The sequence below is a fragment of the Venturia canescens genome, chromosome 3 (genome assembly GCF_019457755.1).
Source record: "Venturia canescens isolate UGA chromosome 3, ASM1945775v1, whole genome shotgun sequence".
Lineage (NCBI taxonomy): Eukaryota > Metazoa > Arthropoda > Insecta > Hymenoptera > Ichneumonidae > Venturia > Venturia canescens.
In genome coordinates, this window is record NC_057423.1 from 13,482,839 (window position 1) to 13,510,150 (window position 27,312).

Consider the following 27,312-nt stretch of genomic DNA (forward strand, 5'->3'; position numbering starts at 1 on the left):
GTTGTGAGGCATCTCGATAAAAGGCAACAAATTTATGGGCGGGTTCGAGTGAGAAAGGGATGCGAAGGAGGCCACGAGAAAAAGAATCACCGAGGCCTTGATTCAGGTCTATCCGGTGCTTGAAGAGTCGGCAAAAGGAAGCATCTGTTGCCGAAATAAAAATCTCAGGGTTCCTGTTCCTAAGAAGCTTTCGCGCACGCACTTAGGCACTCTTATAAAAGTTAGTGAGCGCCTTGCGGCAGTGAGTTTGAAACGTGAAAGTTACTTCCGTTTGATCGAGTCGAGCCTCCGAGCACGAGTCGCGGATGTGGTCTACTTTTTCTCTTATTTCATTCTCTTTTTTCGATGAAGCAAAGTATGAAAGAATGCAGACTGCGCGTACACATACGGAATCGTAAGAATTGGGTTATGCTTCTTTCGAATGAATGAAATTGAAAAGAAGTACAATTGCCATCGCGTGGAAATGCCAGCGATTTTTTTACCTTCATCGTATTCTCCTTGTTTCCTTTTCGTATTTTTTTATAACCAATCACAAAAGACACATGCGTTGCAATTTTTTTTTATTTTTAGTAGACATAACGGGGTCGAAATAAAAGCATATTTCGAAAGAGCAAGGTACCAAGGGTCGAGGGCCCTTCACAGATGTATCTTTGATTCTTGAAAGACGAAAACTGGCCGAAAGGAATAATGCTAGAAAGCCACAAAGCGCCCAGTCGGGAACAGGTTGAAGGGGGACCTGTGAAAAGGTTGAAAAGTTCGAATTTTTCGATCCCCAAAGGGCCTGCGCGTCAGCCCTTTACCTGGGGCACCTTAACTGTGGCCACGAAATTTTTTCGCCTCCTTTCCCATTGTGTTTGCTTTTTTGTTGTTCGTCCCAAGACTCTTGATTCTTTTCCCCGGATTCCCACTGATTTCTGCTTTTTTCGAAAAAAATATTTTCAGATACTCATCCGAATAGTCCCCATTTTTTAAATCGTTTTTTCTTTACCATATGAAATTGAACTCGATCGAATTTCAATTATCTTTAGACACCGATTTCTCAGGCTCCGAGTACAATCAGTGATAACGTTTCATCTTTTTATCATTTTCATTGTCCCACATTATTTTACGAATAATGAATGATCGATAAATAAGCTTAAACGAGCAAAGTTCAAAGATTTATTTTCTCTTTTTTCTGCTTCCAGGTGAGTACGGAACGTCAGTTTGCCACAGAGCCGTAAAATCTTGAACTTTCGTTACGATCAATCGGTAAGTGGTCCAATGAAAAATGGAAAGAAATGAAGATAATCGAGTATGCGGATGAGGTGATTCATGAATACGATCGATGAGACAAAAGTCCGGTTTTCGAGTTGTCAAATGTCTTCTCGGCTGCACAATTAACCGGAATGTCAAAAACCTCCCACGACCGTAAATCGTCTTTTTCGAAAAAACGAGCCTCTGATCAGCAGACGACAGAGGCGTCAATGTTCTTTGTCCCGAGACTTATTTACCGAGTCGATAGATAAATGCCCTTTTCGCACGAAGTAGAGTCGTGTTGCGTTAATTTGCTGTTTATCGCGCTTCGCTTTTCCTCAGTTCTGATAAGTTTGCTATAAAATTACCCGTAGGTCAAGAGAGCTTAACTTGAATCCTGACTCAGATTATTTTATCTCTTCCCAAATGTCACAACGACAGCTGGTCTTTCGTGTGCCCATGACAACGCAGATCGCTCTTCACAAGTCGCGAGTCAGCAAGAACACCAGCGAAGAGTGCTTTTTCGCAAAAAAACAAATTTTATTCGAACTCGAATGAGTACATTTTTTTTATTTGAGTTTTTATTTGAGCTTTGTAGGGTATTCCATATCGGGTGGACCGCCCCAATTTCGTTGAGAGGGTTCCTTTTTAGAAAGCCGAAAATTTCAGAGGTTTTTGTTTTTCCTGACTACAAATCACAAAACATCGGCGTCATGGCAAATCAGTATGTACACACTGTTTTGTGTGTTTTTACGGAAAAAGCTTCTGATTTTCTTTATCCCTTGTAACTTTGGGAATGATGGACCGACATAAGTTTTTTTAAATCTTGAGTTTTTACGGCACTTTTCTAGAAAAAGCTTGAAAAAATAGATGATGTGCATCTTCTTGACTGTTTTTCAGCGTGAAGCAGAAAAATGTCGATCTCAATGGGAGGAACATTTTTTATTTTTTTTTTTTTTTCAAAAAATCCTCTAAAAAACTTTGACCAATTAAACTATATTTTCGATACTAGTTTTATCGTGGCAACGTTATTTTTCATATTTTTTTTTCTTTTTTATACACGTTTTTTTTTTATCAAATACTTGATATTTTACGGGGTTGAATGAAAAAAGTATTTCGATGCAGATAGGTTTTTCAAAAAGAGTATAGAAAAAAATTACAAATGGTCGGAACGCCGATTTAACAATAAAAAACTGATAAAATCAAAGTGGGTCACTGGTGACCCGCCATGACGGGAAGGGTTAATCAAAATTACATCAAAAGCTTTTTTCCACAAAACACACAAAAACCGAAATTTTATTTCTTTACATTTTTTTAATGTAATTATTAGTTTTCAATACACAAAGAATCGAAAAGAGATGGAAAAACAAAAATTGTGAGTTAAATTGAGCAGTTAAAAATTTGCAACTATTTGTAGATGTTTCTGACACTCCAAACGACACAGCAAAAATTTAAAGTCATTTTTAGATTGTAAAAAATTGGATCGATCCACTTAATATCGAATATCCCATGAATAATTTTTTTTTTTTCAAACTCATCTAACAGTGCGAATAACGTTGAAGCTCTATTTGTTATTCAAAGTGACAAAGAAATCTGAAAAACCCGTGTTTTCATCACTCTGCACCAAACTAATTTAATTTTTTTTATATTCTTTGAAATCAAATGGAGTGTGACCGTTTTCTGACATCAATACTGATAAAAGTCATGAATTTTATTTTATCCCCATGAAATTCTAGTGGGAGAGAAAAAAAGTTGAAAAAGCAATTTTTTTTTCGTATATCGACGTCGATGTTGTGGGTCCGTTCGTGTTTTATGAACGAGCATAGAAAATGTGGAAGGTGGTAGGGCGAGGGGGGGGCAATGGGCCTTGATGCGTGGCCGAGTCCTCCAGGCTGTGCTCAGCGAAGCTTCACTCTACTCTGTAATCATGTCCGGTCCCTTGTAGCGCTATTAGTCGGACTGTCGAGCGCGTATGCCCGCGATATTCTGCATCCAACGAACAAACGTACGTGAATTTCTACATATATGTATAATACAGTACATTTTATGTATATTTGTATCTATAAATCAAGAGAGAAGGCAGAGCAGGACGTAGGTGTAGACACGATTTATCGTTGACGCGCAACGCTGAACCTCAAAAGGGCGTAAAGTCAGTGTTTATCTATTCTCGATAAAAACCTTGGTTTTTTTATTAACGAAACTGTGATAACATTCGTGCCAGCCGGAATGTTCGAATCGTTTGTAAATATTTTCGGCCGAAATACTATTTATCATGAACTTTCCTTTGATGCGAGATGAAAAAAAAAAGTGAATAAAACCGCTTCGTTGAAACAGGATCGGGTGATTTGAAAGCAAATAGAATCGTTGAAACGATTCAAAATTTGGAGCAGAGAATCATTATTTTTAGTAGATTGAAGCCCGCAGGAGCAGATACTGGATAAATTGACAAACCGTGAGCCAGGAACGAATATTAGTGTCCAAACAGTGACGAATTTATAAACCGTAAATAATTTCAAGAGGAAAAGTCTTTGAGCACATTTTGATCGGGCGAACAGATCGTGAGTTATCGATCGATAAAGATTGAGCCAACCCGCCGCGTGCTGCGACCCGGCGTCGGTGGGTGGAGCGCGCGCTCGTTGGCCCGCTCCCCACCACGCGAGCGCTCGCTCCCCATTCGTCCGACCTTGAACAGTCGATAACTCGTCAACGATTCATCCGATCGAAAAACTCCGAAAGAGTTTTCGACGTGAAATTTTCTTCCCAATCAAAATCCCCGCTATTTACGACTCTCCTTTCACATTTATTTGCAAACACTTGTCAATCTCACGTGCGAACCTTTCGTGGAAACCTGTACACGCTAATGATTCCGACGCTCCAGGAAACTGAGGCAGCTCCATAAAGACCTCGGAATAGCTGCCGACACGGAGAGGCAGTTTTACTGACAAACGCAATTATATTTCACATCCTCGCTTCTATACCCATATACATCGTCACTGACCAACACTTTCGCGTCGTACAAAAAATGCGTTATTAGATGCAGATTACGCATATTATATGCGGATTAACGTCCATTACGTATACCTCGGACAATAAATAGTAGAAGCATTAGCAAACCACATACGCATCGATCGTTATCAAATTAAAATCTTGTTTGACGTAACTCATCGAGATCCGCGTTATGGATTTGAACCCTTCTCCAGTGTTCACTCTCAAACAAAATCTCGGACTTTGACCGATTGTTGGATCGAAAGATTTTAATATTACGAGATTTCGAATAAAAATTATTTCATCCATTCGCATGGATAATAGACACGAAAATCGCTCGGATAATTAAGAAAAAACAAGCAATTTATGAACTTTTCGACTTGCCTTACGACACGGTAATTAAAACGAATGAAAAATTGTGGGAATCAAGGCCCTGGCGAGCTGACCTTAAAATTCATGCTTTTTTTCTTCTTATTTTATGTATATATTCAAAAATATATATATATGATGTTGATGAAGTATAAAGCGCTTGCTGTACCTGGTATTGTTAGTGAGTGGCGTGCTGCTAATTCACACGCGTGTGAGCGAGCAGCTCGCCCTTGAGAAAACCCATACTCGTCATCGGACAGTGTTCTGGTAGCCATGAACCGCAGCCACTGATGGCTTTTGCTCCCAACATTATTTCGCGCGTTACACACAGCCGACATTTTCGTAATCCACTTTTTTTCGTCACTTCTATTTCGATCTTAATTTCGCGCTCTGCGCGTACACTCTCAGCCGGAAATCTCATTCCTCGTCAGTCTCATTTTCAATGATTCTATCGAAATCTCAAAACATTTGAGAATAATCGAATCTCTACACGATTCCAAGCGAGAACCGTGTCGAAAAAATCTTTTCTACCAAATTTTAAAAATACCCTCGCCGGATATGAATTTCAGTCAGAATTTATCACAAAGAAAGAAATTTTATGTACCATTTGCACCAGAGCGCTTTTCATCTTTCCCAATTTTATCACCAGCAATGCACGATTATTTGCTCGAACCGGTACCGCATACATTATACACAGCGAATCTACCAACAACAAGAAATGTCACAATCGCAACCTACGTTGACGACCCTGCAATACTCGCTCCCGATGAAAATTCTTACCCTGCGTATAAACAAGCCCTAACGAAAATCGAGGAGTGGCTAAAAAAAATGGAGAATTAAGGTATTCTTTTCGCATGAGCGTATTTTTTCGTGGCGCAAAATGAGGCACTCGAAATTTGGACTGATTCCTATGCTTTTGAGAAGTCGCGGTTATTTAGGAAGAGCTTCTGCTTCCGCCATTTTTCCAACTTCTGTCGTAAGAGGATGGATCAGTCGGTGTATCGCAACCGTGAGTGCGAGAGAGATAGCTGCAAATTTCGAAATCGAAATTATTTGACACAATTTAACCGATTAAAAAGAGGCTCTGTCAGTCGATTTTTGCCATCATTCCGCGTGGGCTGACAGAGCCTTTTTTTAAGGAGTTTCGGTACAAAAGTCTAAATATTAAGAAATTGATCAAACTTGGTGATAATGTTGTTCAACATCAAGTGCAAAAACACAATTTTTTTCAAAATTTTCTTCTACTTAGTTATCGAGTAATTACGCATTAAAGCAGATTTCTTATGCCCGGAATTTATACCTATATATATGAAAACGCTATGCTTATACACGTGAACTTTATCAATTACTCGATAACTGTGTAGAAGAAAAATCTTAAAAAATTTGTATTGCCAAATTTGGCACTAAAGAATATGTTCACCAAATTTTATAAAATTCTAAACTTTTTGAAATTTTTTATGTTTTTAGCATGGTTTAGCATGGCAACATTGTATTGCCTGTACCGAAACTCCTTAATCGGTCAAGCTGTGTCAAAGAATTTCGATTTCGAAAACTCCAAAAATGTGGTTAATCGACTGATCCATACTCTTAATATCTTTTTTAAACATTCCGTAACCCTTTATTTTTTTCTATCTGTGAGACAGTTTTTATCAGGAATTTAGAATTATTGAATAGAAATGTGCTGGTGATGGAATCTCCATAAGTAAAATAAAATTTTACGACTTTTCAAGTTTTTATTCTTTATTAAGTGTTCGGTAACCTGGCCTGAAATTTCGAGAATCTATTCGCATCCACCTTTACTTTATTGTAATTTAAAATCAGCTATTTGTAGAATATTCGAGTTCGTCGAACGAATTAAAGCACGCGAATCCGAGTCGGTACATATTATCGGCTTCACACTGCAGAAATGTAACTGCCCATCGATATTACCGAAAAACAAATTTGTTCGAACAACGAACGAGAAAAACGTCGAAAAACCAATCGAACGTTTGGACGAACGCGGTGTACAATTGCGAGGAGCAGTCAGCAAATCTGATACAGTCGAATCCCCTTAAAGCCTATCGGCTGCGTAAGTCTCTTCTCCATTTTCGACGCAGGCTTCCCCCAACCTGAAACATTTTCGAGGTTCGCACCCAACTTATAAGCCCGAAGCAAATTTCCAACTCCAAATTCTGATATTATGTATAGTTATTTAATAACCCAGGAAATAAAGCAGGTAAAAAATGTCGACGAGGCACTATAGCGAGGGACGCTCAACACACAGGTCAATTGCCTTGCGCTTACAGCGGATGGGGGGTCGTTAAATATCACCAACAGCCCCTAAAAAGGCTTTAAGGGGATTCGACTGTAATACATGGATACTAATCGAAATTATTAAGAATCTTATTTAAATTATTTATCCAACAAAGACCTTAACAACGAGCCAAAAATAGAATACGTTGCCGACCCATCCAAAAGTGCAGTAGAAGATATCAAGAAAGACAGAATAACCGCTTGAATGAACTGGCGAGGAAAATCCTAAACTGTCATAATGAAACAAACTTTAGATTGCTCTTTAGATTGTAATTAATAGTGATAAAGAGAAAAAAAATTACATCTGTTGTTCGTTGAGCAGCATTGCATTTGCACGAATGATTGAAAAGTCCGACGCTGAAGTTTGCAACATTCGAGTCCAGCGAATTTAACGATAAAAACATTCGTAATTCACTCATTTTTTATTTCACGAAATCATTGTTATGGATTGAAAAACTACGAATTGCAAATTCGCCAGAGAAGATAATTGGAGAATTACTGAAATTGTTGGAGACTTTTTTTTAAATCACTTCGTTGGACTCCAGCGTTCCATACTTCAACATCATTGCGAATAGTCGCTTTACACGAATATTTTTACCACTTTTATTTCATTACAGCATCTCAAGGCAGTTCGATAGCCGAGTGCCGTATAAAAAATAGGGTGCAGCCTCCTTCCTGTGTGAACATTATTCGTTGTGAAATATGCTCAAAAAATCGTTCAAATTATCGTTGATGATCAGTAAAAAATATATGGTTACGATATTTTACTAAAACTTCATAATTCCTCGTGATCTTGGAATCTTTGTATTTTTTCTTTTGCGTACGCCCCTGCTAGAATACTTCTTCATTATACGAGCATACAAATGAACGCGCCGAAGCTCGTGAATCGTGGCAACACTGTACGCAGGCAGCTGTCTGAGACGAGCGTAGCGTCCTAAAGTACGGTGATAATCGCGGCTTGTCTCGAGCGACAGCGTTGCCACGTCGCGAACCTTGAAATTCTCCCACCCAAATCCTCATACGATATTTATTACAATAAATTTATTCTCAAAAACTAGACGGTAGATCATGGTTTTTGTTTTTTACATTTTTCCTTCATAAGATACTCTAACACTGTGCTTTTTAAAATCAAAATCGTAAGAACCATTCTCGAATTATTTTGATACACATTTTTAGTTCGACGAATTACCGTGTGTTCAGATGGAGAAAATGGATGGAACTTCTGTTTTTTTAATCGATTCGAAAGTTGTTTTCAAAATTTCCGTAAAAAATAGGGTTTCGTTTGGGTTTGTCCACCGATTTTTCGTTTCGACGGTCCCTTCAAAGCACTCTCTTAATCACGCTCAATTCACAATCCACCCGTTATGCGGTAGCGATTAAGGAAAAAAAGGGGTTTTTTTTATAGTTAAGCGGAGCTAACAATTAGAGTGAATTTTTCGGGTTGACCTTGAGAGCTCGAACAGACCTGCTCGCGAAAGGTCTGTGTGCTTTACGGTTCTCCGAGAATCTCGAGAATCCAGTCACGCGATTTTCTCCATCTCGGTCTTTCTGTGGTGTACATTTTTTGTCGTCAACGTCGCTGCTTTTTTTTGTTTTTCGTTCTTCCTCGAGTTTTCGCTTTCTCACTCGGTCTATTCCCGAAACTCGGGCTCCATTCGTGGGATGTTCCGAGAAATGTGTGTGGGACCGCCGAATACGTAAACATTTCTTCTCCCAAACCATATATGCAGTCAAATGTACACACGCGCGTGTCTCGGGACGGAGACTCGAGCGGGCATGATGTTTTCTACATTCACGTTGCTTGTAAAAACAATCTCAAGGTCATCGCGCTTTGTCCCGTGCTTCGGGCGATGCATACGTGCCGCGTAGCACCTTTTTTCTCCAATTTTTTATCTCTCTCTTCCCCCCCCCCCCCCCAATTCTCACTGGCTGGAACCATATTTTGTCCTTTTTTCCCAGAAAATTCTTCGCAAACTCGTACAATTTTCACATCCACGAAGTTTCTAATAAACTTTCGTCGCTTTCGATACTTTTGGGATTTTCTGTGTACGATTTCAACATCGTCGATGATCTCGCGGACGGTTGATTTTCTCCCAAAAATATTTTCTTTTAATAATCCATCGATTACGATCCCAAATCAACGGTACCGCGGTAGCTTTTCAGTGACCGAAGTTTTTGAGGTTTTCGTCGAATTTAACTGACGGCAAAATATTTTGCCTGTACACGTGTCAAAATTTCGTCACCCGTTTTGACAGTTTGTGCGCGCGTGAAATCATTTGCAATAAAAATTGAAGACTCGATTGCCGTTTTCGAAATTGTCCTCGATCGAGAAAACCAGTAATTTTATCGATTCTTTTACGTTCATTTGAAACACACAAATGTTCGATGAACAGCACGAAATATTGAACGCCATTAATCAAATGATGTATCAATACATCGTTTCATGATTCCGAGTATGTTTTATTTGCTGCAAAATACTCGTCTTGGTACAAAGTGAAATAAGGACGGAGCCTTGGGCCACAATATGCCAGAAAATCCCGAGCTGTTCTTCGATTATTGCGTCACTGAATTTCTATGTGGGCCATAGAAACCAAACGCTCGTCCTAAATCCTTGACACTCTCTCTCGCTCTCTCTCATTCGCCCTCGTTGTCCCATAAACTCTCGCCGGATGCTGGGGACAAGGTCGGCGATGGCGCACTTGGGAGCTGCTCGAGGGAGGGTCGAAGTGTGGCTACCATTGAGCAAAGTAGGAGAAAAACGAGCAGGAAAAGAAGGAAATCAAATTTGTCGATGAGTAAGAAAATATTCGGGTTGTTCGCGCTGCACGAGTTCGCCGAAGCGCTGCTGTCATTTTTTTATAAAATCGAATAAAAAAATTCGAAAAAGTTGAGGAATTACTCAAATTTAGGGAAAATTCGGTAATTTCCTCGTCGTATAAAGGTTGCAGCGATGAAAAGCTCCGCCATTTCCGAAGGTAGAAAAAGAAAAAGAGTTGGAAAAAACAATTTCGAAATGGAAAGAGCGACTGAGCTCGTTGGCGAGCATTGAAAAAAACTGTCACACGAAAGAGAAAAATGAGATTTTTTTCTCGTCACGTATTCACAAGCTAATAAATTTCAACCACATTATCGTTGACTTTGTTCTTTTTTCTATTATTCGAAAATGAGAGTTGAGTGGCACGATCTCAGTTGGCGATTCAAATTTAGCATTCGCGCCGATTTGATAAAGCGAGAGAAGAATTTCGGTCGCTTCCGAAAAATTCGACGACGTTTTTACGCTCTTTTTGCGGCTTCCTGGTTCGTGCGTAGGCTCGAATGAAACAATTATGGCGATCGGAGTATTAATTCTATAGACCGGAAGTCCCGTGCACAAGTCGTAACCATTATATGCTCACGGCAGCGTGGCGAACACCGAGACCTTGACGATTCGCTCATTAGCCACCAATAGTATTGCTCAGGTATCGTCCAGGTGTGTTCGCTAGAGAGAGAGAGAGAGCGAGAGGGAGAGAGAGAAGTAAACAAGGCGCAGTCTTCAACGCGATTTTCAATTAAAATCACACTTTCCTCCCCCTGGAACGATCCACGAGGGCTCTTGGCTACTCGTAATCCTAAACGGCTCGAAAAAGTCGTCGTTTACTCGGTTCCAACATATTTTCGAAGACGTTGCCAAAAGATCAACAAAAAGAGAGGCGAGAGGACTCGAAAAATGTCCGATGAACTTTTCGCTGAATTTCAATGAACGATTTTTCGAGTCCTGGAGACGAGAAAGCTGCGCAAGATCACGTCGGAGCAGAATTTCCATACTCGTTAATAAAAAATGGCTGTAGCTGATTTTTTTCTACGAGAATCCACGCTTTTTCGAATTCCGGTCAAGCGTGTTCGAGCTCCCCTTGAAACGGCGTTGCTCCCAACGGTTTGTGAGGATTTCATGGATCTTTAGCGAATTTTTAAAGTTCGAGCATCCGCGCGAATGACGCGAGTACTTCGATCCTCCTCTTCCCTCGCGTTTTGTACTAGAGCTTGTAAAATATAAACAAAAGAAGTCTCACGGCTGAAGAATAGCGCATGGAAAAATGTCTACCGATGTCGCACACTCGAGCCAGACCGGCTGCGCTTCGGATGTCGCTCGCTCAATGTGCTCTCGTCCTCGTACCAGGGAGCTGGCCTGGTTTTCCTGGCCATGACCCAGCCCGGCCATCCACGAGAAGGCGACCCAACGTTCCCGGTTATACGCCCCCGAAGCTCACCCTCTTTCTCGCTCATTCTACCTTAACCCGAAGCGCCCCCTCCGCCGCCGCTTTTCCCCCCGTGCCCCGGCTCCACTGGCACAGCCTCGTCGCATCGAGATCCATACAGGGCTCCGGATGCACATGCAGCGCAGAGCCCCCGCTCTCTTTCTCTTCTTCCGTCTCGTCTCTCTCGCTCGAGTTTATCCACGGGGGGTGTAACAGGTGGATATGACGTCACTCGAGGGTGGCAAGTCGGCTCTGCTCGCTTTGGAGGATGAAAAAATGGCCTGAGAAGGGACGAGCCCGTCGAAGGGCCTTGGACTGTGATCGGCCGACAGGAATCTCCTGCGAGACTTTTGACCTGCATCGCGTTCTCTCTCGGGACCTCGGAACCTTGCTCCAGGGCCGGAGAGAAAGGAACGTTTTAAAAAATGCTGGAGCAGGGAGGCAGGGAACAATCGTTTCTTTGTTTTCTCGGTGTTGCGGGCGGCTTTTTCGAAGCATTTTTACGGAGTTGTTCATCGAAGGCACCCCCTGAGCTCGGACCCTCGGGTGGGAAGAAAATTTCTGGGGAATTCCATCCTGAGGAAGAAACGATAACGAGAATCGCGTGCTCGCCGCGTGACTTAATGTGACAAGGATTTTGGAGCTTCCTGAGCGACCTCTACCTACGAGAGTGCACGAAACACTCTCATTCCGTCGCCAGTGGAGCCTGGAAAGGTACCAGGATGCCGCGAGCTGAGAACGCTAACGGTGAAAGTCCCGGGAGCCATGAAGTACGGGGATACGAGCACCGGTCGAGGCTAAACTCGAATCAAAGTCGTCAGGGGCCGAGGAATCGTCGTTACGAAGCGAAAAGTCCTCCGCCGTTTTTCTCTCCGATGCACCGTTCAAAAGTTATTGATTAATCAGTGACAGCCAACCCGGGGCGCCGGTTAGGGGAATAGGCGGGCCCTTCTTATCGACGCGCTCCCTCATTCGTTGTCACTTATTCGTCAATATCCCTCCAACGGTGGATCGTAGAGAAAAATTTCCGAGGACTTTGATCTCCAGAATCGTGCTTCCCAATCGCCCGAACTTTTGGGAACGGAAAGGATCGAAAAAAATTCAACGATTGTAAGTAATTGCAGTGACACTGTCGAAATTTTTGGTGACGCCGATTCGACAGCGCGGGGAAAAAGCTCGAAGGGAAAAAATGTCAACTCGAATCCCACCGCTTTGAAGCCCGATGAAATCCGCACCAACTGCTGACGAACCTAATTTTAGTACTTACCGAAGCCTCAAGGGACCAGCCGCGGGGGTTATCAACGTTCTAAATCCAGCTCCGAAACGGTTGAATCACTCGCTAAGTTCACCTGGATGGAAAATAAAAATGTGGCACCGGTCAAGAGGGCGGTTCGGGACAGAAATTTAAATTTATTGTTACAAAGACGCTTTTCAAGGGTGATTTTCGGGAACTTGGAACGAATTTTCAATTTCTCTCACACTTTTTGTTCATTGAAACGATAAATTGAAAATATTTATCAGCGATTATAATTGGAAATGATTATTTGCGCGTGACACGCCCGGCTGAATTTATTCAAAATTTAATAAGCAGCAAAATACCGAAAAAACGATAAATTGAATATTTGTGTCAGAGACGGTACAGGTGAACATTAACGAGATAATAAAAACGTGACGAATATTAAATGAAAGATTTTCTCCCCAGCTCATACCGCAGTATAACGATCATTCGAAAGTGACACTCGCATCAGAGAAGCATGTGAGACGACAAATGTTGGCGATATACATATATACAGAGCGTGACACACTTTCGATTACGTAGAAAAAGTTGAAACGCGCGAAAACGCTTGAATTTTCGAAAGGGGAGTAAAAAGTCATCTGAAAAGTGTAAAAAAAAATGTGCGAGAGTGGGTTTAAAAAGCAGACGAAAAAAGACGGACAGGAGCAATTTAATTCTGGTGTGATTTAAAGGACGAGCGCGGAGTAGTTTTACGGCGCTCGACATTGGTTCTTGTAACGTTAGGGGAATCTCGGAGGCTTGGAGGAGAATTCCTCGTGCGATCTCGGGGCGTCGCGTGTTGGTATATGTAGATATATGGAGGGACACAGGAGGCGGTAGAGGCGCGCGCGAAAGGCTCGGCTCGCGGCTCTACGAGAGAGCGAGAGCGGAGCAAAAGCGCTCCGGCAATTCACCAGTCAGTGACGGGCCGTCGTTGCGGTAGTATCGTGTGTCGTTTGCGCACCTAGCGACGCGCATACGCGGAGCTGCCGAGGCAGAATAGTGCGGTGTGTCAGGAGTGAGCGAGAAAGAGTGCGAGCGATCGTGGGGGGAGGCGCGGAGTGTGGAAGACTCACGAGTCACTCGTGCGCGGGCAGTTCGGCTGTGAGCTCGGGTAAAAGAGTGGGGGAAAGAGCGAGAAGGCCGATAGAAGCGTCAGAAGGAACGAAGAGGCGCGCACAACACGACGAGCGAACTGACTCTTCGAGTGTCATCGTACAGAGCATGCAGGAAAACTTCTGACGCGATAGGAAAGACGAGTAAAATAAAAAAATCCTCTGTTGAACGATGATGGATTATCCGTGCACGAATCATTGTTATTTGATGCTTCGTTCGATCTCAAAATAAATGAGACAAAACATCGGAAATACATTTTTTTAATTTCTCTTCATTCCTTTTCGATTCTCTTCCAATTTACCGAGAAACTTTTCGTAGTGTTTCTCGTTTCTCTTTCTTCGTTGCGCATGCGCGAGTGGCCTGCAACAGAGATACACTGTTCAAGGTGTCGCTTGTGAATTCGTGAGTTCAAACGCGTGCAGGGAAGAGCTAAAGAAGGAAAAACAAACAGTAAAACAAACGGACTCTCACGACATTTCACTCTAGCAAGTTGGACAGGGAGGAACAAAATTGAAGAGAGAGAGAAAGAGAGAAAAGCACGTGTTTCTTTTCAACGCGTCCCTCACGCCAGACGTCGCTGAATGACAATTCTTTTCCATCGTCTCGAAGTAAATTTATCTCGAAACCGATGGATTTAAAGGCCGCTTGTGTCTCACTATATACATAGAGTATACATATACATCAATTATACACATGCATAAAAAATAAATGTATACACGTTAAAAGTACGTGGGTGAAATTCGAGTTAGTGACCTAAATATCGCGAAAGCGACGAATTCGAATACCTCTTCCGAGGAGAGTATCGACTATCGACTATTTCTGATCGCGTCTCGACCTAAAAATAACATTTTCCTTCTACTTATTAATCTAAAGAGTTCTTCACGAAAAACACTGCCTCAGAAAATCTCTTGGACGTTCCAACTCGTACTTCCATTAGAAAAAAAAAAAAAATAAAATATTAACGAAGAAAGAAGAGCACAAAATGACGTTTTCGTGTGTTCGTGGCGAGGATTATACGACGAAAAAGTGTGACGAGCGAACGAAAAGTCTTTTCGTTTATTCTCGCTTAAGCTAGACGCCTGATTCTCTCTCTCGCTCTCAATGTACACACAAACGCGTTCCCTTTTGCGCGCCCGTTCGTTCGTGACCCCGTTTTTCTCGATGACCGAGAGACTCCGAAGCACGGGCATGTGTGCCTCCGTCTCTGTTCATGTGTGTCGGTTGGGTGGGCGAGAGAGTCGTTGATTTGATCACAAGTGCGCCGCGCGCGATTGTCGCATTGACTTTTCGAGTTGTGCTTCAAAACCAAGATAACTCGATCGTCTTTTTGTTTTTATTATTTATTTTTTCTTTTGTCCACGTTTCTTTATTCCCCCGATAATGGCAACGCGAAATACGTATTATGAAAAATTCTCGCGCTCACATTTCTTCGTGTAAAAGGAAAATCAGTGACGGTAATAATAAGTGAATACTTTTTCGATCAGCTGGTATGCTCCCTCGACAGGTCGTCAAGGGCCTCGTTGTCGTGCTACGAAAACGCGAACGTTTGAAGTTCGTTACCAATCGTGAATTCGTTGAATCAGCGTCGTTATTGGATTATTGTGTGAGGTGAAGTGATTTACGTGTGTTCACATCGAGTTTCCCTCTATTTATTCCTTTTTTCTACAATATTTCCCCCTTAATCATAAATATATACATGATATGTGCACGAATGCACACATACATACGATAAAAATATTGTTTAAAATACATCGAAAAAAAAGACGATAAAGTGGAGTCCGAGAGTGAAGCGAGGGTGCCGACGAGGAGGGTGGTTCCGAGGTTTACGAAGGTGGTCGAAGGCGAGAAAAAAAGTGAGATCGAGGAAGCTATCGAGGCCGAAGAGGTTACGATGCTTCAGACCGTACCCCGAGTCCCAATGGCGGGAGTCAAGCGACGCTGGGGCGGTCGAATCGTTGGACTTCAAGAATCCAGTCCCGAGGTCACCAGCAGCGCTGAGCTATCCTCGCCCACGCGACACTTTCATAACGACAGTACTGGCGCTATTAGGAACGACGAACTTCAATTGTGGGACCTCGATCTTCATCGTGGATTACAGAATAATAATCGACACCATAACAATGAACTTACCAATCCCGGCACCACTATACTCACTCCTGGCGACGCCTCCTCGCCTACCCCAGCCACCATCGAAGGTACACTCACGCTTTTTACTTGGAAAATTCTCCGAATGTATAACCCACTAAAATTGCTCTGAAAATTACGATAAAAGTGAAGATTTCAAGCTTGGCGATTCAATTAAAATCTGTCCAAATTCGATGATGCTGAAGTTTCCAACGTTGGAGTCCAACGAAATGATCTAAAAAATTGTTCAATAATTCCAGCAATTTTCCAATTTATTTCCTGCCGTATTTATACTTCGTAGTTTTTCAATCTACACAATTATGATTCGTGAAATAAAAAACTGATGGATGTATCATTTTGTTTTCATTCATTTCGTTGAACTCCAACGTTGGAAACTTCAGTGTCGTCCAAATTCGGAGGTCTTCGAGGCTTCGCGAACATTGACTTTTCAGGATTATTATCGCGAATTCGTTTTTCGTTGCTCAGAGGAATGAAGCTTCGACTAATTCGCTGATTTTTTCTGTTGAATTTTCGAGCAATTGAACAAACGGGGAAATAAAAACGATTGAAATTCCCGAAGCAAAAAATGAAAAATTCGAGCGTCCTCTTCGTTGCTGTTTCCGGTTTAACTCTCTTGTTCATTACGTTTAGAATCAACGCGTGCGAATACAAGATTGAACTGAAAAAAATTTACGAGACACTTTGACGGTACGAGGAATAAAAACTCTTCTCTAGTCTCGCGGACCTGTATCTATATTTACATGTCGCGAACCTGAAATTCTAAAAGTCGATTTTTTTCGATTTTTTTCTACCAGCCGAAAAAACTCATTCCCCTTTGAAAAAGCTCGATTCCGTTTATCATTTTTATTGCTCTTATTTCATAAAAAATGTCAAACGACACGAATTCCTACTTTTCGACCGACCCACTTTGGCCGAAGTTCCCTCGCGTTCGCCCGTCACGATTCGTTTTTATTTCTCACTAATCGGAGCTGAAGAAACGACGGAAAAATTGAGCCACTCCTTCCTATTACTCTCGCCGCACGAATTTCCATGCATTTTATTTTCTCTCGCAAATAATGCTGCCGAGAGAACGCGTGAAAAGGCAAAAAATCCGGTGACAAGTTTTCTTGCACCGTCGACGAAGCGAGTCACAATTTTTCACTACTTCCAGAACGAAACGAAATTTCATAAATTGTCGTGGCAAAGTTTCGTAAGAAAAAATAAATCGAGCGTTCATTATTTATCGAGGTGGAACTCGAACTCGAGTATTCGACGTTCGGCGAGGGAGACAAAAACCGAGGGGAAATAAATGAAAAACGTTTGACTGGGCGAACGGCGCGGACGAAGCGAGGGGGAACGTGGACGGAGCTCGTTTTCGAGGTCACGGAAAACACATCTGAAGAAGGACGCGCGCGTGGCTTATCGACTTACGTCCTCGTGTGTCTTCCACCTTGATTTCCATCAGAAAGGGCACCCACTCCGTAATCCCCCAACATCAATCTTCATTTTATGGATTGTTTTTAAAAATCAATGAAAATGGATTCCACGCACGCGAAAAATCCTTAGTCCATCGGGTCAAAGTTTGTTGATCGTTAATTGCTTCGAATGCGAGTATCGATTTAACGATTATGGGAACGAATTTCCATCGTCGTCGTTTCGCCCGTCGAGTTGATTTCTCGAGCTCGTTTGTCCCTCGCCGAGAGTTCAACAACGAAACTTGAGAAATTTCATCGAAAATTCATTGCCCAAGTGCAGCTCGTTTCGACAACAGTTTAACAGAAAAACATTTTTAAAAAAGCGCTTAAAAATCACGTCGATTTAGTAAATCATCCGAAAAAATTGGTGCAGCTTCCACAGTGCTGCAGCGAAGGAACATTTTCGTGCTTAAATCGTGGCTGCCTGTCAAAAACAGCATCGCCAGAGTCCTCGGAGTTCTTAGTTAACAGAGCGGTGAAAATGTACCGATTTTTCTTTACGACGCTGAAGCTTGCAACGTTCGAGTCCAACGAATTTAACGAAAGTAAACATTTTGCACCAATTATTATTTATTTCACAAAGTCATTGGTGCACATTGAAAAACTACGAATTGCAAATTCGCCAGAAAACAAAATTGAAGAATAACTGAAACAGTTGGAGGCCCTTCTGCATAATTTCGTTGGACTCGAACGTTGCAAACTTCATTTTTTCTCTTTCGTATTTATCACTCGATCGTCCCATCCCGGATAGCTCTCGGCATTCGTACTTTTCAATGCCGCGAGCAGCGATTAGTTTCACGTGGTTGAAAACAAAGGAGGAAAAATATGTCAATGTTTGCTCTTTTTTTTTTTTTTTTTTTTTTTTTCATTTTATTCGCTCTTTTTCCAACGAAGCGAGGGAACGACTCGCTATTTCTCGAGATCTCGTTCTCTACTTTTATTATCTCGCCGGCGCAACTACACGCCGATTTAATTGTCCTGGCACCGTCTCGGTGCCCCCCGTCCCTCTGCCAATCTCCCTTATAAATATATTTATACACGCGTATTTCATCTAATTCCATCATAAATGCACATACCCTCGACTCTCGGAGTGTTCGTCACGGATCTTGAGCTCACGCACCCAAGAGACCGGAGGCGAAGTCTCCCCCCCCCCTCTCTCTCTCTCTCTTTCCTGACGAAGCTCCGAGCTGTTATGGCCAGAGCTAATGGGAGTAGTAGCACGATCTCGGTTACACCGAAGCCCAGCAACAAAACTCCTCTCTTATATTTCTCGTCTCTCGGTATTCTCCCGCGAGTATCGTCGATTCTCTTTCCCTTCTCCTTCATCTTCATCTTCATTTTCTTCCTCTTCTTTTGGCTCGCTCCGTCTCTTTTTATGATTTTTCCTCGCTTCTTTCTCTTTTTTTCTCGTCATCTCTGTTGGTCTGCATCGAACGATACAGGGAGCAAAAGAGCTCGGGCGTAATCAGCGTTCTTGGTACTTGGCCCTGACCTTGACTGCTGCGAGAACTCGCTGTACGGACGCTCAATTGTAATCGCGAGAGCGCGTTAGCTGCTCTCGAGATCTCTCCTTCCTCCGCGTCTTCGCTCTTCTTATTTCGTATTTTCATGATTTTTTTTATTCTCCGTATATATATTCCTCGGACGTTATGCCAAACAACGAATCGTAATTTTATTATTATTATTGCTCCTGCTGCCGCCTGTTTCTTCAATATTCCATCTCGTAACAAGTAAAAACTTCCTGGAATATGTATTATCCGAGTAAAAATAAAAATTACTATCAATTCGACGCTTCTTTGTACACGTTTAAATGGAACTTTGGGCCAAAAAATCCGAGCATCGAAGAGGGGGGCCTCCCTTCCAAGAATTTTTTCTCTCCTAAACATTTGAATTTTGAGCAAAAAGAAACCCGAATTCGGCGAGAAATTTCATTATTACGAAAACCTTACAAAGCTGTAATAAAATGTTGACACTTGGCAACTGTCACTCACCGTTTTATTTAGTCCTGAAACCCTTCCAGTGTTTTTTTTTTTTTTTTTTTTTTTTTTCATCTACTTGAAGAACGACAAAAAGTGTCGTATTATGAAGTGCCGATGGAGAGAGAGTCGAGCAAAACTCACACGGTTTGTGTTACGCGATCGAGGCTGCTGACCCACGCATTTTTCCTCGCTCCATCGTCCCTCGTCCGCTTCCCAACATCACTATCTTTCCATTTCTATATCTACTCGCTCCTTCGTCCTACATATACACGTATTTACCGACGTTGATGAAATACACAAGGAAAATACGAGGGAGGAGACGCTACATAAACACGGACGCTCGTATATCGACGTACTTTGGGCTTAGCCCCTCGTCAGCCTTGATAAATTTCGATAAATATGTATATCTATAGAAAATATAAATACGAGAAATTTCCTCGCCCGATCAACGTATTTTCTACGTCCCCAATTGTAAATTACGATTCCCTCATCCGTCATGATTTTCTTGAGGCACTTGCCCCGCCCCTTCCGCTGCTGCCTCTTTCTCTCTATTTTTTTTCTCCTCGGTTCTTTTCACCTTCACGCTCGAAACTCGCGCGGAGGTCACGTCGATAAATATCGTTTGTTCGATTCTCTTGTTTTTATTTGAGTTTCTTTCTCTCTTTCTCTTTTGGTCGGCTCGGCTTTCCATGGATCGTTGTATATTTTGACGTTTCTCATATCGATCGAGCTGGAATAATCGGCGTCGTTAGTAATCGATTAAAACACCAGCCTTGTCGTCTTTTTCTACGGACGGGTCATTTGTCGAAACATCCTCAAATAACTCAACATTCCGTGCCTTTCCCCACATCGTTACGTGCTTTTTTTATCCCCCCCTCCCCAAAGATTTTCTATTTCGGGCGCTCCTCCTCCTTCATCTTTTATCGATTCCGACCTCATTCTTTGTGACACGATTTTTCGAAATGCTTCGCTCATCCGGGACTTTCGAAACGAATTTACTTCACTCCTCTTTTGCTCTCGCAATCGACGGTTTTATTTCACGATTTCGTAACTCTTTTTTTTTTCATTTATCATGCCGAGTCGACACTTTCGTATAGTTCAAAAGCTCCAGGAATTTGGAGACTGGCACCACTTTTAACAAACGAGAAGGTTTAATCTACTGTAACAATCACCATTCAAATGAGAGTGGAACAAATAAATGGCGAATTTGAAGAAGTTTGCAACGTTCGAGTCCAACGAAATGATGTGTAAAAAACTCCAACAATTTCAGTAATTCTCCAATTTTGTCCTCGAATTTACAATTCCTTACTTTTCAACCTACACCAACGATTTCGCGAAACAAACAATTAGTCAATTACAAATGTTCTTTTCGTTAAGGAAGTTCACACGAATCTAATAGAAATCGAAAGTTCTAACTTTAAGCAAGAACGGCTACTCCCGTCGAGTAAAAAAAAAACGTTTAAATTATAAAATTACCCACATTTATTTTCATTCCTGTTGAATATTCATATTATCGATTATGATTGCTTATAATTTGCCACATTCCTGATCAATGATTTATTTAGTAACGATAAAGTGAATAATTCGATTCTCAACGACTTGGGAGTCGCATCAGCTGTTAGGCTGGTTTCCGTGAGCCGCGCGGATCTGCGCGTTCGCGTGAGGCTGTATAAGGCTGATCTTGTCTAGCTCATGGCCCGCGTGGCTTACCGAACCCCCAATATTTCTCTCTCCGACAATGATCGACGGTAAAGTGAAGCTTCATTGTAATGTAGTAATTAACCCTACACCTCATGTGCCTTTTTTCATACCCTCAACCTCATGACCGGGGTTCGAACGCACCCCACTTTTTTTCTGCTTATAAATCCGGTCCTACGATGCTAAACTGACTTTATCCTACACCATTTTCTTCGTTTTTTTATAACGAAAAGAATGATGTACGATAAAACTAATTTCAATTGAATTTATATATAAAAAAAATCCGTCGATAATCATTCGATAATGTCGCTTGTTGGGACAGGAGCGTAGTTTGAAGTTCGCGTGGGGTGTGCTCACACCCCAGTCATGCGTTCTAGGGTTAACCGATATCATTGTATTAAAAATAGATCGATCTCAACGAATAAGTTACACACTGTTTTAATAATTGTGAGAATAAATTTGAATCATTTCTCTGATCATAAAAAGAGCAAAAAAGTTGAGTTGCTTTTTTGAATCGCAGTGAGCGCGAAAGAGAGAGCTTCACATTTCGAAATCGGAATTCTTTTCCACAGTTTGATCGATTAAAAAAAGACTCTGTCAGCCTACGCAGGATGGTGGCAAAAATCGGCTGACAGAGCCTTTTTTTAATCCGTCAAACTGTGCCAAAAAACTTCGATTTCGAAAATTCCAAGTGGGCTTAGTCGACCGAGCTATGCTCTTCAATTCGTCGGAGTCCAACGAAGTGAAGAAAAAAAACGCTTGTAATTCATCAATTTTTCGTTTCTCGAAGCATCGGTGTAGGTTGAAAAACTATACGAATTGCAAATTCGCAGAGAACGAAATTGTACAATTACTGGAATTATTGGAGAGCTTTTTTAAATGATTTCGTTGGACCCCAACGTTGCAAACTTCAGCAAAAAAAAAAATTTTGCCTCCAAAATCATAAACGAGCATATTCGTTTTCGAAAGAAAGAGGGGCACAGGGAGTCGTCTCGCTCTTATCTACCTGTGCCATTTATTGTGCGTTACGATAAAAAGCGCGTTGTTAATGCTCCTGCATATGTGTCACCGCTGGCCGCACCTGTTGCAGGACTTTGCCAGTCTTCAAGCGTGGCGCACTTTGCAAAATTTTTGCATTTTCTTGGGCCACCAAAAACATGTTAATACACTGAGGAACGAATTTCGAGCTCGAAGTTTCGTCGCAGTTTTGAAATTCCTCCATCACTGTGCACACCAAAAACCTATAAAAATGCTAGAAAAGTTCTGATTTCATGACCGAGTAATCGATGATTCATCATCAAATTAATGAAAAAAAACTTTTTCGCTGCGTTTTAGTCGCGCTGACTTAAACGAGCTCGGACGAAAGCTCATTATCGGTAGCGCCTTTTTTTTCGAGATAACATTCTGACCTAATTCACAAAATATATTTCTATTTTAAAACGATCGCGCAATGAGGTCAACGTTGGCCTTGATTTCTGAACGAATTTTATTCTCGTTTCAAGAGATTGAGCCTCAATAATGAGTCGAATTTTGTGCTCCTCGCGCGAGTGAATTCCTCCAAGATTTTGGGAACAACAGATCAGCTTTCCTCAGCATCGATGAAGTATTTACGCCTGAATGAACTCTGCCTCGTAACGCGCACTCCATTCTTGTCTCAGGAGCCAATTTTCATGGAATTTAAGAAAAAACATTGTTTCGTACTCGGAATTTTGTGGAGTCTCGATGCAAAAATAATGTATTCACTCGTTGCGTCGTCGCGTTGCTTCTCGAAATATTGCAGCAGCTGCAATTCTTTACCAAGAATAAAAAAACGGTCACAACGAACAGGCTTTTTCACTTAAACTACGTTTTCCTTTGGCTTGAATCTTCTCATTGAATCAGAACAAGAAAAATATTCATTTCCCTATTATTTTCGTATAGTTTTATGACTCGGACGCTCACGAAAAATCATCAACATTTGAAGCAGCGACTCCGAAGACTTTTTTATGGAAGCACGTGCGTGAAGAAACATTTCTATTCTCACTTCTTTTTTTTCATTCCTTTTTGACGGGAGGTTGTGTTTTTTTTCGTTCCCTTCTTTTCGTCGCGCGTATTTCTCCGCGACCTTGAATTCTTCTCCTTTTTGTAGCTCATTTTTTATCGTTCGATAACGACGAAAGAAGCAAGAGAGAGAAAGAAAGAGGGTATAAAGATAAAAAATTCATTTAAAAATGTCTCGTTCGTGATAAAATAAATGTTTCTCTCAAATTGTGCTGTTTCACAACATTTATTACCTTGTGGAATTATTGGTAATTACGTTTTTTTGTTTCTTATCATTTGCTATTTTAAATTATATAATTGAGTTACTCCACTGAGGAGCTTCCTCTTTCCCATTAATTATGTAGCCGGAAATCGTTGGTTTTATATCGATATTTCGGAGGCTTCATTTCACTCGGTATTTTCGTGAAAAATTATTGCCGATAATCTTCCGGAGTTGTCCATCCATTTTTTGAGAGAACTGAGAATCAATATCTGCTTCATTAGAGCTCGAGAATGCTGAGAAAAATGAGCCTGCTTCTCTCCCGTGCCTTTTCCGTATCTTCCTTTTCACGGAATTTGTTGAAGTAGCTCCGCAGTCCTGCTCGCGATTCCGGTAACCCTTTGTGTTTACGTTCAACCGGAATCGATCCGTGTTCCACGCTCGTGTACGGTCTCGAGGAGCCCTCAACTATTTTTGCCATCTCTTTACATAGGTAAAAAAGTTTTTTGCGAAGCCGAGTGCGACGGACCGCGATACGCGGATTTCCCCTTCGAGACTCGTCGGAGGAATGATTTTTTCATAATTTTTAACAAACTTATTCATTTATTAAACCAAATCCACTTTGTTTTATCTGTTTTTCTATTTTTTCGATAAAAACTCTTTCCCCGAAATTTCCATAACGGCAAAATGTTCCGTCTCGGACGTACCGTGCACAATAATTTATTCTCAAGCCGCGATATGGGAGAGGAATAAAACGATCGGAAAAGTCAGGAGATTTTCAAGGGTCCTCGAAAATCGAGCTGATCTCGACGCTTAATTCGTAATCCCGGCGCAACGTTTGTTTTTTTGTCGCCTATTTTTGACGATTAAAAGAGAAGGCTCGATATTTTTTGTCTACCTTTGATACGACCCTCGACAGATCCGACGAACACGAGAGCGCTTCAAATCATTTCCCTTCGCATAGGCGAAAATAAACGTAAACATCGTTTTCGGAAGGGAACGAATTTCATCATTTATTTTTCACTAAAAATACTCGACTCGATATCGCTCGCTGCTTCAGTCCGTGGCATCGAACCGTTCGAACCAGCAGCACATTTTTGCCTCGTTTGAATAAACAAAAATTCGTCATACCGCTTCTCGGGAGAGAGCCTTCATTTTTTTCCGCTCACCGCGACGACGCCCCGCGCGTGCCCGCTTGCGATCCTCTTATCGAACGCGCTAATCTACATTCGTTAATTGTTTGCACAGATATGTTGACGGACCGAGTGCATTGAGCTCGTTCGTCGAGCTATTGCATCGCAGCGCTCGATCCACCTTCAAATTTCATCGTTACCCCACGAAATGTAATACCCGAAATTGCCGAATATTTGTGACGGAAAATTGATAAAATTCACGTTTTCCTCTAACGATCTAACCACAAATATAAACAAAGATAAAGATCGTTACGAAAATTCTGAAATTACAGTTGTGAAAATATACTCAAATGCCATTTTTTTATCGGCACGAATATTTTGAGGTGTTATTTTTGATAAAAGAGTTGGAAAGAGTCTCAAGAAACGAAGCTCGCAACTCGGCGGCTCTGAATTTCAAGGGGGGGATAAGAACGAAACAAAAAAATAGAGCCGAAGACGAGTCACGCTTATTTGTGAAACAGGATAAATGTGCGCGATGCAGTTACGTCTCGGGAGCATGCACCCGATGAATTATTGTGCAAGAATCGAGACTCGCGTTCCGTTTATACATTTTAATACACGACTCGTGTCACATGTGCGCATCGACACACTCGAAAAGAAAGAAAGAAAAAATAAGGAAATGAGAGAGAGAGAGAGAGAGGAAAGAATGCGTCACCGAGAGACGAACGCGATGCAGAAATGTGCGCAGCTCTCTTCAACAGGAGTTGATTGAACCGTCCCTCGGGCTCCCTCTCGTTCAAGGTCTCGCTCTCTCTCTCTTTTCTCCCGCCTCTTTTGCATCCTCGCACTACTTTTTTCTGTTCGTTTCTCTCTGCCCCTCTCCACTCGTGCTTTTTCCTTGTTGTTCAACGATTGCCCACCGCGCCGCCTTCCCAGAGTCTTTTCAATCGAAATAATAATACTTGTACCCGGAAAAATGAAATTGCACAACCGGATCGAAAAAAATGTAATCCCGAGTCGATTCATTCGTCATTTTTATTAGGAGCTTGGTACATTGAAGGGAAAAAAAACAGATGCAAGTTGGCGACAATTCGTTACGACTTCTCGGTAAATGAAGGTTTTAAGGGTCAAGTGGAATTCTCTCTCGCTCGCGCGCGCGCGCGCGTTCGAGCTCGAAACCGAACGAATTCATAAATCTCAATTTTCTCTCAATTTTGCCATTCGATTTTTATCGTCTCTCAACTAATTTTCCAAATTAACGATCCCACTGATTATTACGAGAGCAACGCATACCCGCACACTCACTCGCATCGAGTTCTGCTTAGCTCTGTATACGCAGAGGCGTGATTATCCTTCATTGTGAAGTTAATAATATAGTCACGAAGCCCCGAGCATGACGGCCCTCTCTCGCGACTCGATTGACGAGCGACACTCACACTTTTCCGTGTCCCTCGTCCTCTCTTCTCCTTTCGTACGTGCATGGGACTTTTCAAGCTCGAATATGGACTCGCGCTCTTGACATTCGTAATTATCCTTTCTCTTTCGACCGTCGCAAATCCACGTTTCACCTTTCTCGGCTCTCCAAAAGTCATCTTTTTTCGGCTCTTCACCGAAAGCATTCTTGGTGATGATAAAAATGCAAATTTTCACAAAACTTTGTTCTCGTTGATGAATTTTCGAAAGCGTTTTACAAATGCTTTTTTTTTATCATTTATTTCAGTCGGCTTTTCTATGTTCAACGAATTTTTCACGATGTCGATAAAATTGCACCGTTCGATCGGCTCGCGTGCTATTTTGTTTTGGTTTCTTCTTAGGAGCATTCTAAACAAAAATATTGTCCGAAAGCACTTGGATTCCGATCGGAATGCCCTTTGGGCGATGAGCTTCGCGAGCTCAATCTGTACGATACTCTTATGACCTACAGCAAGCCTTTTTCGACGTATCTCGAGACTCGTTGGCCGGCTAATAAAGGAATAATCTGCAATCAGTGTGCGAGCTATAAATCAACTCGTTGTTGTACACGGAACGACGTTGTACGTGAAGTGTGCGATATTATAAAAATATATGTCGCTCTCTCGCCAGAGTGCATTTTCGCTCGTCTGTAGACGCGTACTCTTACATATTCGCTCGTTTATCTCGGAGGGGAAAGAAATGAGGGAAAAGGAGGGAGAGAGAGCTGCCTCGCGTATCTTATTTTCATTTGGCAAACTGTGGCAACGAATCTCAAAAGCTGCGCACGACGAAAAATGACCTTCAAAATCACTCGTAATCACAAATATTTACGAATATCGCGCGCAAAATAAATTTGCCTTTGTTTCTGACTCGAGTATTGTTATTCAACGTCGCGAGGCCATAAAAAATATTATTTTTTCTCTCTCCTCGTATCATTTGGATTTAGATTCGAGCCGAAGCCTTTCCCGTCGATTTCAATCGATCGTGTCATTTTCGTGAGCTTTTCTACGGATACCGGAACAAAAGCTTGCTTCGAGAGTACTTTCGTGGGTACAGCAGGCTCGAAATGGTCACGATTCGGTCACAGAAGCGTTAAGATTTCTGGCCGAGACCCGGAAGAGTCGATGAACCGAATTGTCAAAGTAAACATCTTTTTCCTCAAGTTCGTTGACACGAGCAACGGTTTCGAAATTCGCTGCAACAATTCGGTGCGTGCCCATCAAACAAATCGATTTCTTTATATGCTAACGAGCAACGCTTTTATCCCCAGACACGTGCGAGCCAACGCGATCCCTCGAAAAATCTCATCTCCGTAGTCTCCGCGGCTCGATTCCAGGCGTCAATAACCGAGCATCGATAATTTCGAGGTAAACACGAGGAGTGTACCGCAACGATCTTCACTCAACGAGCGCTGTGGCTCGGGAGCTCGTGTAGCGCCGTCCGGCCTTCCCTGATTTCGGTGCTTTCCAAATCCTCTTTCGTTCACTTTTCTTTCGATTATTTTTCTCTCAATCGCACTTTTGCTATTTTCCTACCGAAACGAAAAACAGAAAAAAATCGTCGACCTAACGAATTTTCGAACAAATCTGCAACAAAAAATGCTTTCCGAACGCATCATTCAGCACATTATTTTCTCGTCATCCACAACGAAGTTGGGAATTTTTCGTAAATTCCTTCGTACCTCAATTGAATGAATGTCTTTCGAA

At 41.8% G+C, this 27,312-nt stretch overlaps 1 protein-coding gene and 1 long non-coding RNA gene across 4 annotated transcripts in view; one reads left to right on the forward strand and one right to left on the reverse strand.

Moving 5' to 3' along the window:
* LOC122408181 (ecdysone receptor-like) overlaps nt 1-27,312 on the forward strand; it is a 189,884-nt gene that overhangs the window by 127,300 nt on the left and 35,272 nt on the right. The gene's annotated exons all lie outside the window — the stretch shown is intronic.
* LOC122408182 (uncharacterized) lies at nt 15,389-18,502 on the reverse strand. Its single transcript, XR_006260384.1, has 3 exons — nt 18,182-18,502; nt 15,637-15,759; nt 15,389-15,548 (listed from the first exon to the last, which is right to left on the reverse strand). It is a non-coding gene; the product is annotated as an uncharacterized lncRNA (long non-coding RNA).